The sequence below is a fragment of the Molossus molossus genome, unplaced genomic scaffold, assembly GCF_014108415.1.
Source record: "Molossus molossus isolate mMolMol1 unplaced genomic scaffold, mMolMol1.p scaffold_m16_p_19, whole genome shotgun sequence".
In the NCBI taxonomy this organism is placed as follows: Eukaryota; Metazoa; Chordata; class Mammalia; order Chiroptera; family Molossidae; genus Molossus; species Molossus molossus.
Genome location: NW_023425354.1, coordinates 55629968 through 55645474, shown reverse-complemented (window position 1 = coordinate 55645474; position 15507 = coordinate 55629968). Strand labels below are relative to the sequence as shown.

The 15507-nt window shown below is 39.0% G+C and overlaps 1 protein-coding gene across 1 annotated transcript in view; it reads left to right on the top strand.

The window, feature by feature from the left end:
* Positions 1 to 10888, top strand: part of LOC118634601 (Golgi apparatus membrane protein TVP23 homolog B) — a 38579-nt gene extending 27691 nt beyond the window's left edge. The window contains exon 8 of the transcript XR_004960377.1: positions 10811 to 10888. The gene's annotated coding sequence lies outside the window, so the exon portion shown is untranslated. The remainder of the gene's footprint in view (positions 1 to 10810) is intronic.
* The last annotated feature ends 4619 nt before the right edge of the window (positions 10889 to 15507 follow it).

The window sequence follows — 15507 nt, the reverse complement described above, 5'->3', positions numbered from 1 at the left end:
GGTGGAACTTGGAATGGGATAAACACGATTCATTTTGTGAATGGCAGAGAAATAAGGTGAAGACTGAGTTCTCTCTCATGGGAATAACAACCCCCAACTGCTTATCTGAATTTAAAAATAAGAAACAAACTTCTATCTTGTTTAAGTGTTATTGTTTTGGCTTTTCTGTTGCTAGAGTATAACTGAATTCTTACTGATATAGTATAGTTTTAGCATCCCCCATAATTGTTTGCATTAGTGTAGTATTTAAGGTACAATAATTCAGTAAATACATATTCAGTTGTGCTAACTTTTGCCATAGTGCAGTGATTTTTCATAGATATAACTATTTTAAGTCTTGTGTCAAAACTTAGTGTGTGTGTGTGTGCATGTGTGCGTGTGTAAAATAAAGCAGAGCTGCTCCAGTTGAAACAGAATTGGGGGTTCTGGAACCCCCCTCTCAGCCCTAACTACCAGTTTTCAAGGAGCCACTACTAGGAACAGTGAAACCAAAGTCTATTCCTGGTTTTGAAGAATACAGTCTCAAATCGTATGTTAAATATACTTTTCAATTACAAATAAAATCAGAAGTATATCTAATTCTTATGAGAAGCAGAAACCTTTATATTGTTCTACATATAAAAGAAAGAAGCATATCATTTCGTAAAGAAGATTAATTTAGTGTCAAGGAATCTCATATGTAACTTCTTCCCACTACAGTTATTTACAAAAAAAAGAAAGAGAACACTCATAGTCAGAAAGTCAAGTAGTACCGAAGGCGACAAAGAAATGCAAATCTTATTCACTCTCAGTCTTGTTCTCCAGGAGCAAATATTTTCAACTGCTTAATTTTAATATTTTGGGATATTTACCTCTGTGCCTCTAAATAATATGCTTAATTGTGCTTACACTGTTTCTTGACTTAGTAACCTGATAATTAGCTGTTGACTTCTTGCTATGAAAAATGCCTCTCTCCCCACATATAGTTTGAGCACTGTTCTTTGTCCAGTTGATTGTAATATTAAAGGCTTAACATAAACCTCCATTTTTTAATTTTATCAGTTATCTGTTGTAACTGTTAATTGCCTTTATTAGTAATTTGTTCAACAAGTAAAGTCCTACAAATAATGGCTTAAACAAACAAAAAAAGGGTCTGTGTGTTTTTCAACAAAGGAAGTCTGAAAGTAGTGATTGCTGGTGTTGATATAATTACTAAATAGTTCCTTAGAAAGCAGGTTATTGTCCCTGTGCTCGTTGTCTCGGGGTCATAAGATGACTGTCACAGCTGAAGTTGACTTTTCTATTTTTAAGTAAGGAAGACAAGTAGAGGCTCTGATTGCATATGTTCCCTTATATCAGAAAAGCAAAAGCTTTCTGAGCAATCACAGGAGACCTTTCTACATACATTTCATTAGCCAAAATGGTGTCACCCAGGGGTAAAAAAGTCTGGGGAAACAGGTTATTAAGGTAGGCACATTGCTGCCTTGAATAAAAGAGATTTTGTTAGTGGGTAAAAGAGAAAGGGACGCTGGGTAGGTACCTGGTAGTGCCTTTCACATCTCGTGGGGCTTTCTGTGGAGGACACCAGCTGCTGTGGCTAACGCTCTTGGCATTCTTTCTACAGCAGATAAATAGCCTTTGATCTAGACACCCTTTTAAAGCCAACTTTTGATGCAAAGCCACTAAAGCACAACTGGTAAGATAGTTCTCTGAGGGCATAGGCTGATGTATTCTTAAGTATGTATCTTTACTTTAATATTATTAGGGGGTTGGATTTAGAATATTCAGAGCAGTGGTTCTCAGAGGGATGGTGCCACTCACAAGGGAGGGTGTTTTGTAATGTGGAGAGGGAGGTGTTGATTAACACAATGATTGGTTATTTTAGTGGGTGGAGCCTAGGGATGCCAGGCACTTGCAGAACATAGGACAGGACCAAAAATTGTCATGCATCTGTAATAACCTCCATATATCTCGTTAATAGTATGCACATGAAAATCCTGTTTATGATGAGAAGTAAAAAGCAACCCCTGGAAGCTGACCTGTCCCAACAGCCAGGCTATGGTGTTCTATTGAACATAAACAATTTTTTTTTTTTTTTTTTTATCCTCACCCGAGGACATTTTTCCAATTTTTGTACAGATAGAGTGGGAGGGAGAGAGAAGAAGGGAGAGAGAGAGAGAAACATCGACGTGAAAGGGACACATCGAGTGGCCGCCACCCGCACGACCAACCAGGGCCGGGGACAAACTGCAACCGAAGTACGTGCCCTTAGCGGGAACCGAACCCGGGTCTCTCCAGACCGCAGGCCGACGCTCTAACCGCTGAGCCAAGCCGGCCAGGGCGAACATAAACAATTTTATACAACACTAACATCTGGCAAGGCCACTCCGATCATGAGGGAGCAAGACAAAAATAAGCACACTCTTGTGATCATGATGGAGTATAGAAATAATACTATGCAAACCACAAAAAAAGACCAGACCATCCCCTCTCCTGGCTTACATGAGTGACTGCTGCTGCTTTACTAAATACAGCTTTGGGGCACTCTGCTCTTCCTATTTTCTAGATAAAAATTATTAAGATGCTACTCATAGGCTTGCTTAATTTCTGAAAGCACCCAATCCAACTGATTCATGGAACCCTTCTTAAGATCACCGAGGCCCACCTATAGGCCCAAATCTTATGATAAGCCCTTAACACCCTCAATCTGAGACATCCATGGTGTGGTCTCCCTTGTGCAAAAAGTACTAATAAACCTAACTTGGTTCAACCACAGATCTCTTCTTCGTGGTCTCTAGCTGGTGAGCATTCACAATAATGATCTGAGCCTAGACTATTAATCCATTTTACATATAAAAACTCCCATTTTATATATTTTTGTTGTTGTTGCAGATTTGCAATACTTATAAAAAATGCAACTATCAAGTGAGAAAAGGTTGTATTCTTTGGTGCTGTGCCAACCGGTTTTCACCATTTTGAAAACTCACTAGTGGCAACATTGCTCATGGCATTTGAGTTGCAAGTGAGAATTGCTGTAGCTGCATTAGTCTGCACATGTGATGGCCACATTCCTGGTAATTATATGTACACATACAAGCATCTGACTACCTTATTGAATCTTCAGTAGTCATGGCCATTTATTTTCATACGAATTACATATTTCCATAATTTGCTTCCTTTTATTTCTCCTTTATATTAGACATTGATTTAAAAAATGCTATGCCCTGGTCACTTTTGCTCAGTGGTTAGAGCATTGGCCCGTGGACCAAAGGGCTATGAGTTTGAGTCTGGTCAAGGGCACAAACCTCGGTTGCAGTTTGATCCCTGACCCTGGTCAGGGTCATACAGGAGGCAACCAATTGATGTGTCTCTCTCACACTGATGTTTCTCTCTCTCCTCACACTCTATCTGAAGATAAATGGAAAAATATCCTCAAGTGAGGATTAAAAAAAAATGCCCAAGGTAAATTGTATTGTTAATCCATCTATAAGTGTGTTAGAATAATAAAAAGGGCATTTAAAAATATTTGTAATAAAAATTGGCTGTGGGTCTGAAGGTATGAGAACACTGGTGGACAGTCTGTCCCTTAGACTCTCTTTGCTCAGGTGGAGCTGGAAAGCAGATAGATTTCAACTTGTACTCTGGTGTTCTAATAGTCCGTGTTCTTACTGAGGGTTAGTAACATAGTCTTTGGAAAGCAGTACTGACATTATGAAATTTGAGAAGTCAAATGAGTCTCATTTGGATGGTATCTCATAGGTGGACTGTCTAATGTTTTAAGTGAATTCAGTATGTGCTGCTTGCATTAATTTAAGAGAAATACATTTTATCCCACTTTTTAAAAGATAGGCTTTTATATATTTATTTTTTTTAGAGAGGGAGGGAGAGACAGAAACATCTGTCTGCCTCCTGCACACCCTCTACTGGGGATCAGGCCTACAACCTGGCATGCGCCCTGACCGGGCATTGAACTGGGATCTCTCAATCCACAGGGCAATGCTCTGTTCAATGAGCCACACTGGCTGGGCTTTATCCTACTTTCTACTAAAAGAAATCTTGGAGAAACATTTCAAGAATGGTAGAGTAAGGGTCTCCATAGATCTGATTCTCCATAAAAGCAAATGGACAGAATTGTCAAAATCAACTTTTCCAAAACTCCAGAAATTAACCAAAGGATTAATTAGGATACATGAGAAACATGTATTGAAGAACAATGGTTGAGTCTCTGTAAGAATAATAAGCTTTGTGGTGTTTTAACTTGTCCTGATTCCATCTCTCTCTCACCACTTCTGTGGTAACTTCGAGCCACAATGACTATGAAAACCAACCACTGGAATAGTTTAGGATTTCCCCAGATAGGTTTGGAGTTAACCAAGAAACCCCATCTTCAGAGAATTGTAACTATTTGATTTGTCTGGCAGCTCCATAGAAAAGTCACAATTATAGGGCTTATCTTTATTTAACCTGACTCAATGAGAAAAGCCTTAGCCACAGGTTGTTTGTTGGAAACAACTAGTAGCAATTGTTTAAATAGCATAGCTGCCTGAGATGGTAATACTGGTGACAAAAACTTAAAACAAAAATATGGCAAATGAGATGTTCATAGGGGGCTTTAAAAAGCCCCAAACCACTCCTGGGGGTATAATAAGCCACATGCATGTTCAGGGTTTGCATGCCTAGGAAAGACCTGAAAGGGCCCTCTGTCAGCTTTGGATGATCTTGAAACTCTGCATAAATAGGAAACAAAGGCTTAGGCAGAGCTGTAAACTGCTGGAGTCTTGAGGATGTGCCCCAATACACATGAGCCCTATTGTATATATGGGAGACTTACTGTCTTGGGTACTTAAGGAAATCCCTATATAATTATTAGCTGAATACTAAGCTGATTAGAGATTTTAATGGCTACATATGACAACAGCCTTTACAGAATTTGCTCAGGAAAGTCACTTGGCAGTAACAACAACAAACCTTAAAGGGAAAGGACAGCAAATCTGATTGCCAGAGGCACATACTTATATTTTTAAATTGTCTCGTTTTCAACAAAGAAATTATGAGACATGCAAAGAAACAAGAAACTTTGGTTCATATGTGGTGGGAAAGTAAACAGAAACCATTACTAATGAAGCCCAGACAGTTAAAGCCCAGACTTTAAATCAACTGTCTTAAATGTGTTCAAAGAACTAAAGGAAACCTGGACAAGAGACAAAGAACTAAAAGAAATTAGGAAATGATTTATGATCAAAATGAGAATATCAGTAAAGAGAAGAAAAAATATATATAAAATATATAAAAAGAAGTCAAATTGAAATTTTGGAACTGAAAGGTACAATAACTGACAAAAAAATGTAGTAGAGGAGTTCAACGAATTTGAGCAGTCAAATGAAAGACTCAGAAAACTTGAAAATAGGACAATTATAACTGTCCAGTTTGGGGAGCAGAAAGAAAGAATGAAGAATAGTGAACACAGTCCAAGGGACCTGTGGGACACCATCAAGAATACCAACATACATGTTATGGGAGTCCCAGAAGGACAAGGGAGAAAGGGTCAAAAAGAATATTTGAAGAATGAACAGCTGGAAACTTCCTAAATTTGATAAAAGACTTGAAGAAAGATGACATTAATTTGTATACCCAAGAAGATCAACAGATTCTAGTAAGATAAACTCAAAGAGATCCACATCTAAACACATCATAGTCAAACTGTCAAAAGCTAATGACAGAAGGAGTATTGAAGGCAGCAAGAAAAAACAACCCATCACATATAAAGAATGCTCAGTAAGATTAAAGGCTTGCTTCTCATCAGAAACCGTGAGGTCAGAAAGCTGTAAGGTGATGTTCAATATAGACTTTAAGACCAAAAAAAAAAAAAAAAAAATTATTAAAGGAGACAAATAAGAATATTATATATTTATAAAAGGGCCAGTTCATCATAAAACACATTACTCACCATTTGTTCAAATTTCCTTTTATATTACTTGCTAAATTTTGTCATTGTCTCTCTGGAGATATAGTCAAAATTTATACATTTTAATACCAAGACAAAAAGAATCTACATTTTAAACTATTTTTAAATATATTATAATTGATTTTTAGAGAGGAAGTGAGAGAAATAGAAACATTGATTGGCTGTCTCCTGCATGTCCCCTACTGGGGATTAAGCACGCAACCTGGGTGTGTGCCCTGACCAGGAATTGAACCAGTGACATCTTGACGCATAGGTCAATGCTCAGCCACTGAGCCATACCAGCTGGGCCATTTTGAACTATTTTTAAAATTAATAGTATTTTTATTAATTGTGCACGTAATAATTTTTGTATTCATTCTGATATATTTTCAGTACACACTCTAGTCCTCTGTACATAATCATAGTTTCTATATTTAACAAATTGCTCATTTAAAAATATTTTTATATTCTTTATTTTTATTATTGATTTGACCTCTTCCAGGTTAATTCTATCACATTAACAGCTATTAGCAGCTGTCATGTATGGTGCAAGTATAAAATGGAAACTGTTTTAGTATTTCTCCTTTAAGAACAGTGCTTCTCTTTAAAGATACAAAGTCTAGCCCTGGCCAGTTTGGCTCAGCAGTTAGAGCGTCGACCTGCGTGCGGTCCAGAGAGACCCGGGTTCGGTTCCCACTGAGGGCATGTACTTCGGTTGCAGTTTGTTCCTGGCCCTGGTTGGGTTGTGTGGGTGGCAGCCACTCGATGTGTCCCTTCCACGTCGATGTTTCTCTCTCTCTCTCACTCTCACTCTATCTGAACAAAAAAGAAAAAATGTCCTCAGGTGAGGATAAAAAAAAAAAAAAAAAAAGATACAAAGTCTCTAAGAATTAACAATGAAAGGAAGACAACAATAGAAGGAAGACATAACAATAATAAACATACGTACTTGATAAGAGTCCCAAAATGCATAAAGCAAAAGCTAAAAGAATTGAAAGGAGAAATAGATAAGTCAATAATTATTATTACAAGTAATTTACTGTTAGTTTTTAGTGATTGAGATAATCTATGTAAAGTATTCAGCATAGTCCCAGGCACATGGTAATTAGAAAGAAAAACTTATTTAAAACAAAAAACTTAGTTGTTTTAATAGTGAAAGGTGATTCGGTCAGAAAACCCAATAATAGTAGCTGGAGACTTCAATATCTCACTTTTTTTTTTTTTATCCTCACCAGAGGATATTTTTCCATTTTTTGTACAGATAGAGTGGGAGGGAGAGAGAGAGAGAAACATCGACGTGAAGGGACACATGGAGTGGCTGCCACCCGCACAACCAACCAGGGCCGGGGACAAACTGCAACCGAAGTACGTGCCCTTAGCGGGAACCGAACCCGGGTCTCTCTGGACCGCAGGCCGATGCTCTAAACGCTGAACCAAACTGGCCAGGGCTGTTTTGTTTTATTAATCCTTGCCTGAAGATATTTTTCATTGATTTTTAGACATGGTGGAAGAGAGGGTGGGGGAGGGAGAGAGAGAGAAACATCAACGTGAGAGAGACACATTGACTGGTTGCCTCCTGCATGACCCCAACTGGGGCCAGGGATTGAAACAACTCAGGTACATGCCCTTGACCGGGAATCGAACTCAAGACACTTTGGTCTGCAGGCTGCTGGCCAGGGCAATATCTCACTTTTAGTAATGGATAGTGGAACTAGTCAGAACAAGGAAATACAGGATCCAACAGTACTATGAACCAACAGATTTAACAGACGTACAAACCACAACGTAATTAAACTAGAAATCAACAAGAGAAGGAAATTTGGGAAAGTAAAAAATGTGTGGAAATTAACACACTGTGAAATAACCAAGGATCAAAGAAGAAATCGCAAAGAAAATTACAAAATGCTTTGAGATTTATGAAAATGAAAACACCATACCAAAACTTATGGATGCAGCCACAACAGTGGTCAGAGGGGAATTTATAATGAGAAATCCTCTATTAAAAAAGGAAACTTTTGCCCTGGCCGGTTTGGCTCAGCGGTTAGAGCATCGGCTTATGGACCAAAGAGTCCCAGGTTTGGTTCCCCTAAGGGCACGTACCTCGGTTGCAGTTTGTCCCCGGCCCCGATTGGGGTTGTGTGGGTGGCAAGCACTCTATGTGTGTCTCTCACATTGATGTTTCTCTCTCTCTTCCTCCCTTTCTCCCTCCTGCTTTATCTGAAGATAAATGCAAAAGTGTCCTCGAGTGAGGATAAAAAAAAAACAGGAAACTTTCATTCATTGCTTGTGGGGATGCAAAATGCTACAACCATGTGGGAAGACAGTTTGGTGGGTTCTTTCAGAACTAAACACACTCGTGATATCATTGTAACTAGCTAGCTAATAATAGGAAAGGAGCAAAGGGGAGGCTGGCCTGACCTAAGCATGGCCATCAGGGCAGCTTCACCAGGAAGCTGCAACTTCATGCTCCACCGGGAACTGCTGGTCCATTCCCTGCAGATCCCTGGGGGAAGGGGAGGATGGCGCACGCATGCACGGTGAAGTTGGGGTGAGGTAGGGACGGTGCTTGCCTGGTGGTCTTACCTGGGAAAACAATACTTGGCGTAGAGGGGGTGGGGCCACTGCAAGGGCCTGAAATCTTGAGGTTTAATTGGTTATTCTAGTTAAAATCCCCAGAGACAGGAATTCTCTCTCTGGTCCCCTGGTTTTGCTGCTGCTTCCTTGCACTCGCTCGCTCCATGACCCATGCTAAATGGCCCAAGGCCATGTGGACCCCACACGCAGTGGACTGCAGCTGGGAACACAAGCTAACCTAGCTGGGTTCTGGACTGTACTGGACCTTAATATGGAGCAGGAACTGGGTGGTGGCTCTGATTCTAGCTCTGCTGAAGACAAAATGGGACTTTTTCCATGTGTGATGCAGGGAGATGGGACCTTGGAAGGGAACTCCCTTACTGTTACTTCATCAACAAAGCTTTCCAGATACCTCATTCACCCATGGGGGCCTCAGGAAATTCTTGTTTCCACAGTACCCCAAGAAGCCTACTTCCACCAGTAACAGATGGGGACGTGGAGGACACCCCTCTGATAACATTCTTGCCATGTAATCCAGCAGTTGCACTCCTTGGTATTTATTTAAATTAAATAAAATTTATGTGCACACAGATTTTTACATGATTGCCCCAAACTGGAAGCAACCAAGATGTCCTTTAGTGGATGAATGAATAAACTGTGGTACATACAGACAATGGAATATTAGCACTAAGAAGAAATGAACAATCAAGCCATAAAAAGACATAAAGGAACCTTAAATTCATATTACTAAGTGAAAGAAGCCAATCTGAAAAGCTGCATTCTGTATGATTCCAACTATATGACATTCTGGAAAAGGCAAAACTATTGCGACAGTAAAACTGTCACTGGTTGCTAAGTATCGGGTGGGGAGAAGGATGGATAGGTGGCATAGAGGATTTTTAGAGCAGTGTGATTATTCTGTATGATATTATAATGATGGATACATGTCATTATACATTTGTCCAAACTCAGAATGTACAACACCCTAAGGTAAAAGTGAACCCTAAGGTAAACTATGGACTTGGTGTGATTACAATGTGTCTGTGAGGTCCATTGCTTGAGAAAGTGTGGGAAATGTTGATAATGGGGAAGGCTATATATGTGTAGACAGTGTATGAGAAATCTTCATATCACCCTTTCAATTCTGTGAATCTGAAACTGCTCTAAAAAGTAGTCTTAAAAAATACTAAAAGAGATTTCAAATCAATGGTCTAATCTTTCACATTAGGAAACTAGAAAAGGAAGAGCAAAGTGAACCCAAAAGAAAGAGAAGGAAGGAAAAAAGGACTAAAATTACTAATGTCATCAAGGAAAGAGCAATCCCTACTGAGTACTTCAGTAAAGTCAGTGGTTGTCACAATAGAATATAAAGCATTTTATACCTATTTGTGGTGTTAACATGCTGTTATATAAGCGTTCAAACATTGTGCTTTCTTTTTTTTTTTTATCCTCACCCGAGGACATTTTTCCACCTTTTGTTCAGGTAGAGTGGGAGGGAGAGAGAGGAACAGAGAGAGAGAGAGAAACATCGATGTGAAAGGGACACATTGAGTGGCCGCCACCCGCACAACCGACCAGGGCCGGGGACAAACTACAACTGAGGTACATGCCCTTAGCAGGAACCGAACCCGGGTCTCTCAGGACCGCAGGCCGACGCTCTAAACGCTGAACCAAACTGGCCAGGGCCATTGTGCTTTCTTCATAAAGTGCTTTACGTGACTTGTTTCTTCCTCACGTAATTCTTAGAATGCAGGAGATGTTGTGTGTAGGAAAACGTAATCATGAAGAACTTGTGGTTGAGTCAGGCTGACTTGGGTGTGGATCCAGTTCTATATCCTGGTTTTGACTTTGAACAAGCTGTTTATCCCATTTTTAACAGATGAGGCAGTAAATTGAGAGTCATAAGTAAGATTCCCTACTCTTTTCTGCAGGAAGTAGGAATGGGAGGAGGGAGGGCTCAAGGGTTAAAGAGGTAGATAATCCATATAAAATATTCAGCATAGTCCCAAACACAGGGCAAGCACTCGAATGGTAACTTACTCAGAAAGCAAAATAGAATTGCTTAGCTAAAGGTAGCACCGTCAGGAGCTCTAACCCCTAGTTAAGTGTCCTCTCTTTGATTTAGATTCACGTCCAGTATATGGCATGGAAAATTCAAATGCAGCGAAGAAGTCAGTTGAAGGAATGGATGCGGATTTTTAAACATTTTTTATTTTGTTTAGAAGTTACAGATCATAAGATTATGAGCTTGTATAGTGTTCATTTATAATTTATTTTATATTTGAGACACATCTTGTTATTTATGTTTTTCAGATTGTTAAATTCAACTGTGCTATGCATCAATTTTCATACTGGTAAACATTTTGGGGGGATTTGCCTTGCTTTGCATGCACTTTTCATCTTTTTGCTTGTAGCTTGTGCACCCTCCACTAGATGGCAATACACCAATATAAAATGTAAGTGAAACAGCCCTGTTGCAGCACCTTATTTACTTAGTCTAATGGGAAATGATGGTTTTCCTGGGAAATCAGCCTGAAAGTAGTGAGTTAGGACAAAATCCATGTTTCCTGTTGTACAATTAACTAACACTAGTGCTTATGAATGAACAGATGCTGAATGAATAGTACAATAATCTAGTTGGTACCTGCAATGTACCAGACACCAAGGCGTGTGCTATGGACAGAGAGATGTGGAAACTATTGTGATAGGTCTCTGCCTTCCTCATATCGCCAAACACACCCATCCCCATTGAATGAATGAGAACTCTGAGGATTAAAGGGTTAGTAGCTTTCTCAGGATCATACAACTAGAGAGAGGTGAAGCCAGGACTTGTCAGTCAATGGTGGGGGAAGAAGAGGACGTTGAACTTAAAGTATGTTGGATTTGAAGCCAGTGGTTACATCCAAGTACCAGAATGTGATGAAAACCTGGACTTCTTTAGGATTGGGCCAGAGGTATAAATTCAGGAGGCACCCTGTTAGAGCAGAGTTGAAGCTATAACAATGTATGGGGCTATCTATGGCAAAAGCATCTGTTAAAAAATAAAGAGCTGACATGTAATTCCCAAGAAGCAAGGTGAAGGGGCAGAAAGTTAAGGATGCCTGCACTGGATGCAGACAGACCCTAGTACAAATGACTTCATACTGGCTGTGTGTTCCTGGGCAAGACACTTAACCTCCCTGTTTTTTGTTTTCTCTCCAATTTTTATTAATTTATTTTTGTTACAGATGCTTCTCCTTTTTCCCCCTCCCCATCCCGCCCCTCCCACCCTCCAGCATTATTGTTTGTGTCCATTGGTTGTACATACATGCCTGTAAGTTCTTTGATTCATCTCATCTATCCCCCCTGTCTCCCTACTCTGATGTTTGTCAGTCTGAACCATACTCCTTTCTCTGGGTCTACTTCATTCATCAGCCCATATTGTTTATTATATTCCGCAAATAAATGAGATCATGTGGTATTTATCTTTCTCTGATTGGCTTATTTCACTTAGCATAATACTCTTGAGGTCCCTCCATGTTCTCTCAAAGGATAAGAGATCTTTCTTTCTTAGAGCTGCATAGTATTACATTATGTATATGTACCACGGCATTTTTATCCACTCATCTACTGATGGACACTTGGGCTGTTTCCAGATCTTAGCAATTGTAAATAGTGCTGCTATGAACATACTGGTGCATATATTATTTCTGATTGGTGTTTCAGGCTTCTTAGGATATATTCCTAGAAGTGGGATCACCGGGTCAAATGGCAATTCAATTTTTCATTTTTTGAGGTAACATCATAATGTGTTCCACAGAGGCTGCACCAGTGTGCATTCCTACCAGCAGTGTACTAGAGTCCCCTTTTCTCCACACCCTCACCAACACTTGTTGTTTGATGATTTGTTGATGGCAGCCATTCTGGCAGGTGTGAGGTGATATCACATCATTGTTTTCATTTGCATCTCTCTGAAGATTAGTGATGATGAGCATTTCTTCATATGACTCTTGGCCATTTGTATGTCCTGTTTGGAGAAGTGTCTATTTAGTTCCTCTGTCCATTTTTTAATTGGGTTCTTTGTCTTCTTTTTGTTGAGTGTATGAGCACTGTATATATTTTGGAAATTAACCCACTATCTAATGTATCACTGGCAATTATGCTGTCCCATATAGTGGGTTTTCTTTCCATTTTGACGGTTGTTTCTTTTGCAGTGCAGAAGCTTTTTAGTTTGATGTAGTTCCATGTGTTAATTTTTTCCTTTGTTGCCTTTGGTGATGTATCAGTAAAAATTCTGCTGCATATGATGTCTGAAATTTTGTCGCCTATATTTTATTGTTTTTTTTAATGACTTGCTTTTTTTAATTAATTAATTAATTTATTTATTTATTTAATCCTCACCCCAGACCCCAGGATATTTTTCCATTTTTTGTACAGATAGAGTGGGAGGGAGAGTGAGGAAGGGAGAGAGAGAGAGAAACATCAACGTGAAGGGACACATCAAGTGGCTGCCACCCGCATGACCACCCAGGGCCGGGGACAAACTGCAACCGAAGTACGTGCCCTTAGCGGGAACCGAACCCGGGTCTCTCCAGACCGCAGGCCGACGCTCTAACCGCTGAGCCAAACTGGCCAGGGCTTGTCGCCTATATTTTCTTCTAGGATTTTTATGCATTCACAAGTCACATTTAAGTCTTTTATCCATTTCGAGTTTATACTTGTGTATGGTGTAAGTTGATGGTCTAGTTTCATTTTTTTGCATGTAGTTGTCCAGTTTTCTCAACACCATTTATTAGTCCAGTTTTCTCAACACCATTTATTAAAGAGGCTGTCTTTACTCCAGTGTATGCCCTTGCCACCTTTGTCGAATATTAATTGAGCATAATGTCTTGGGTCAATTTCCGGGTTCTCTGTTCTATTCCATTGATCTATATGCCTGTTCTTGTGCCAGTACCAGGCTGTTTTGATTACAGTAGCTTTGTAGTACAACCTGATATCCGGTATTGTGATCCCACCTACTTTGTCCTTCATTTTCAAGATCGCCGTGGCTATTCGGGGTCTCTTTTGGTTCCATATGAACTTTAGAAGTATTTGTTCTAGTTCTGTGAAATATGTTGTTGGTATTTTGATAGGGATTGCATTGAATCTATAGATTGCTTTGGGTAGTATGGACATTTTAATGATGTTAATTCTTTCAATCCATGAACAAGGTATGTGCTTCCACTCTTTTATATATTCCTCTATTTCTTTTTTGTGTCCTGTACTTTTCTGCAAATAGATTCTTTACCTTTGGTTAAGTTTATTCCTAGGTATCTGAATTTTTTTGCTGCAACAGTAAATGGGATTGCTTTTTTAGTTTCTCTTTCTGTGAGTTCATTATTGGTGTATAAGAATGCCGCTGATTTCTTGATGTTAATTTTGTATCCTGCTATCTTGACAAATTTATTTATTAAATCTAGCAGGTTTTTTATGGAGTTTTTAGGGTTTTCTCTGTATAATATCATATCATCTGTGAATAATGACAGTTTCACTTTCTCCTTTTCAATTTGGTTCCCTTTTATTTTTTCTTCATGTCTGATTGCTGTGGCTAAAACTTCCACTACAGTGTTGAATAAGAGTGGTGAAAGTGGGCATCCCTGTCTTGTTCCTGTTCTTAAGGGAAATGCTTTTAGTTTTTGCCCATTGAGTATGATGTTGGCTGTAGGTCTTTCACATATGGCCTTTATTATGTCGAGATATGATCCCTCTATTCCCACATTGCTAAGCATTTTTATCAGAAATTGGTGTTGGATTTTGTTGAATGCTTTTTCAGCATCTATTGATATGATCATATGGTTTTTATCTTTCATTTTGTGTATGTGGCGAATCACATTTATTGATTTGTGTATATTGTACTAGCCTTGCATCCCTGGGATGAATCCTACTTGGTCATGATGAATACTTTTTTAATGTGTTGCTGGATCTGATTTGATAGTATTTTTTAAGGATTTTGGCATCTATGTTCCTCAGGGCTATTGGCCTGTAGTTTTCTTTCTTGGTAGTGTCTTTTTCTGGTTTTGGAATTAGAATTATGCTGGCTTTATAAAATTAGTTTGGAAGTCTTTCTTCTTCTTGAACTTTTGGGAATAGTTTGAGGAGAATGAGTGTTAGTTCTTTTTTGAGTGTTCAGTAAAACTCCCCCGTGAAGCCGTCTGCGCCTGGGCTTTTGTTTACTGGGAGAGTCTTGATTATATCTTCAATTTCCTTATTTGGTATTTGTCTGCTCAAGTTTTCTATCTCTTTCTGGTCCAGTTTTGGGAGACTATGTGTTTCTACAAATTTGTCCATTTCGCTTAGATTGTCCAGTTTGCCACCGTATAATTGTTCATAGTATTTGTTAACAATCCTTAGCATTTCTGTGGTGTCAGTTGTTACTTCTCTTTCATTTCTGACTTTGTTTGTTTGGGATCTCTCTCTTTGTTTCTTGGTGAGTCTAGCTAAGGGTCCATCAATCTTGTTTATTTTTTTGAAAAACCAGATGTTTGTTTCATTGATCCTTTGAATTGTTGCTTTTTTTTTTTTTTTTTGGTCCCTATGTTGTTTATTTCTGCTCTGATCTTTACTATTTCCTTTCGTCTGCTTGCTCTGGGGTTTTCTTCTTTGCTTTCTAGTTCTTTAAGTTGTGAGGTTAGATAGTCTATTAGAAATTTTTCTTGTTTCTTGAGGTAGGCCTATAGTGCTATGAACTTCCCTCTCAGAACTGCTTTCGCTGCATCCCATAGATTTTGTGTTCTGTGTTCATTTTCATTGGTTTCCAGGAAGTTTTTAATTTCTTCCTTGATCTTCTTGGTAACCCATTCATTGTTCAATAACGTGCTGTTTAGCCTCCACGTGTTCAAATGTCTTCTGCATGTTTTTGTTGCAATTGATTTCTAGTTTCATGCCATTGTGATCTGAGAAGATGCTTGATATGATTTCAATCTTCTTGAACTTGTAGAGACTTAGTTTGTGTCCTAACATGTGGTCTATCTTTGAGAATGTTCCTTGTGCCC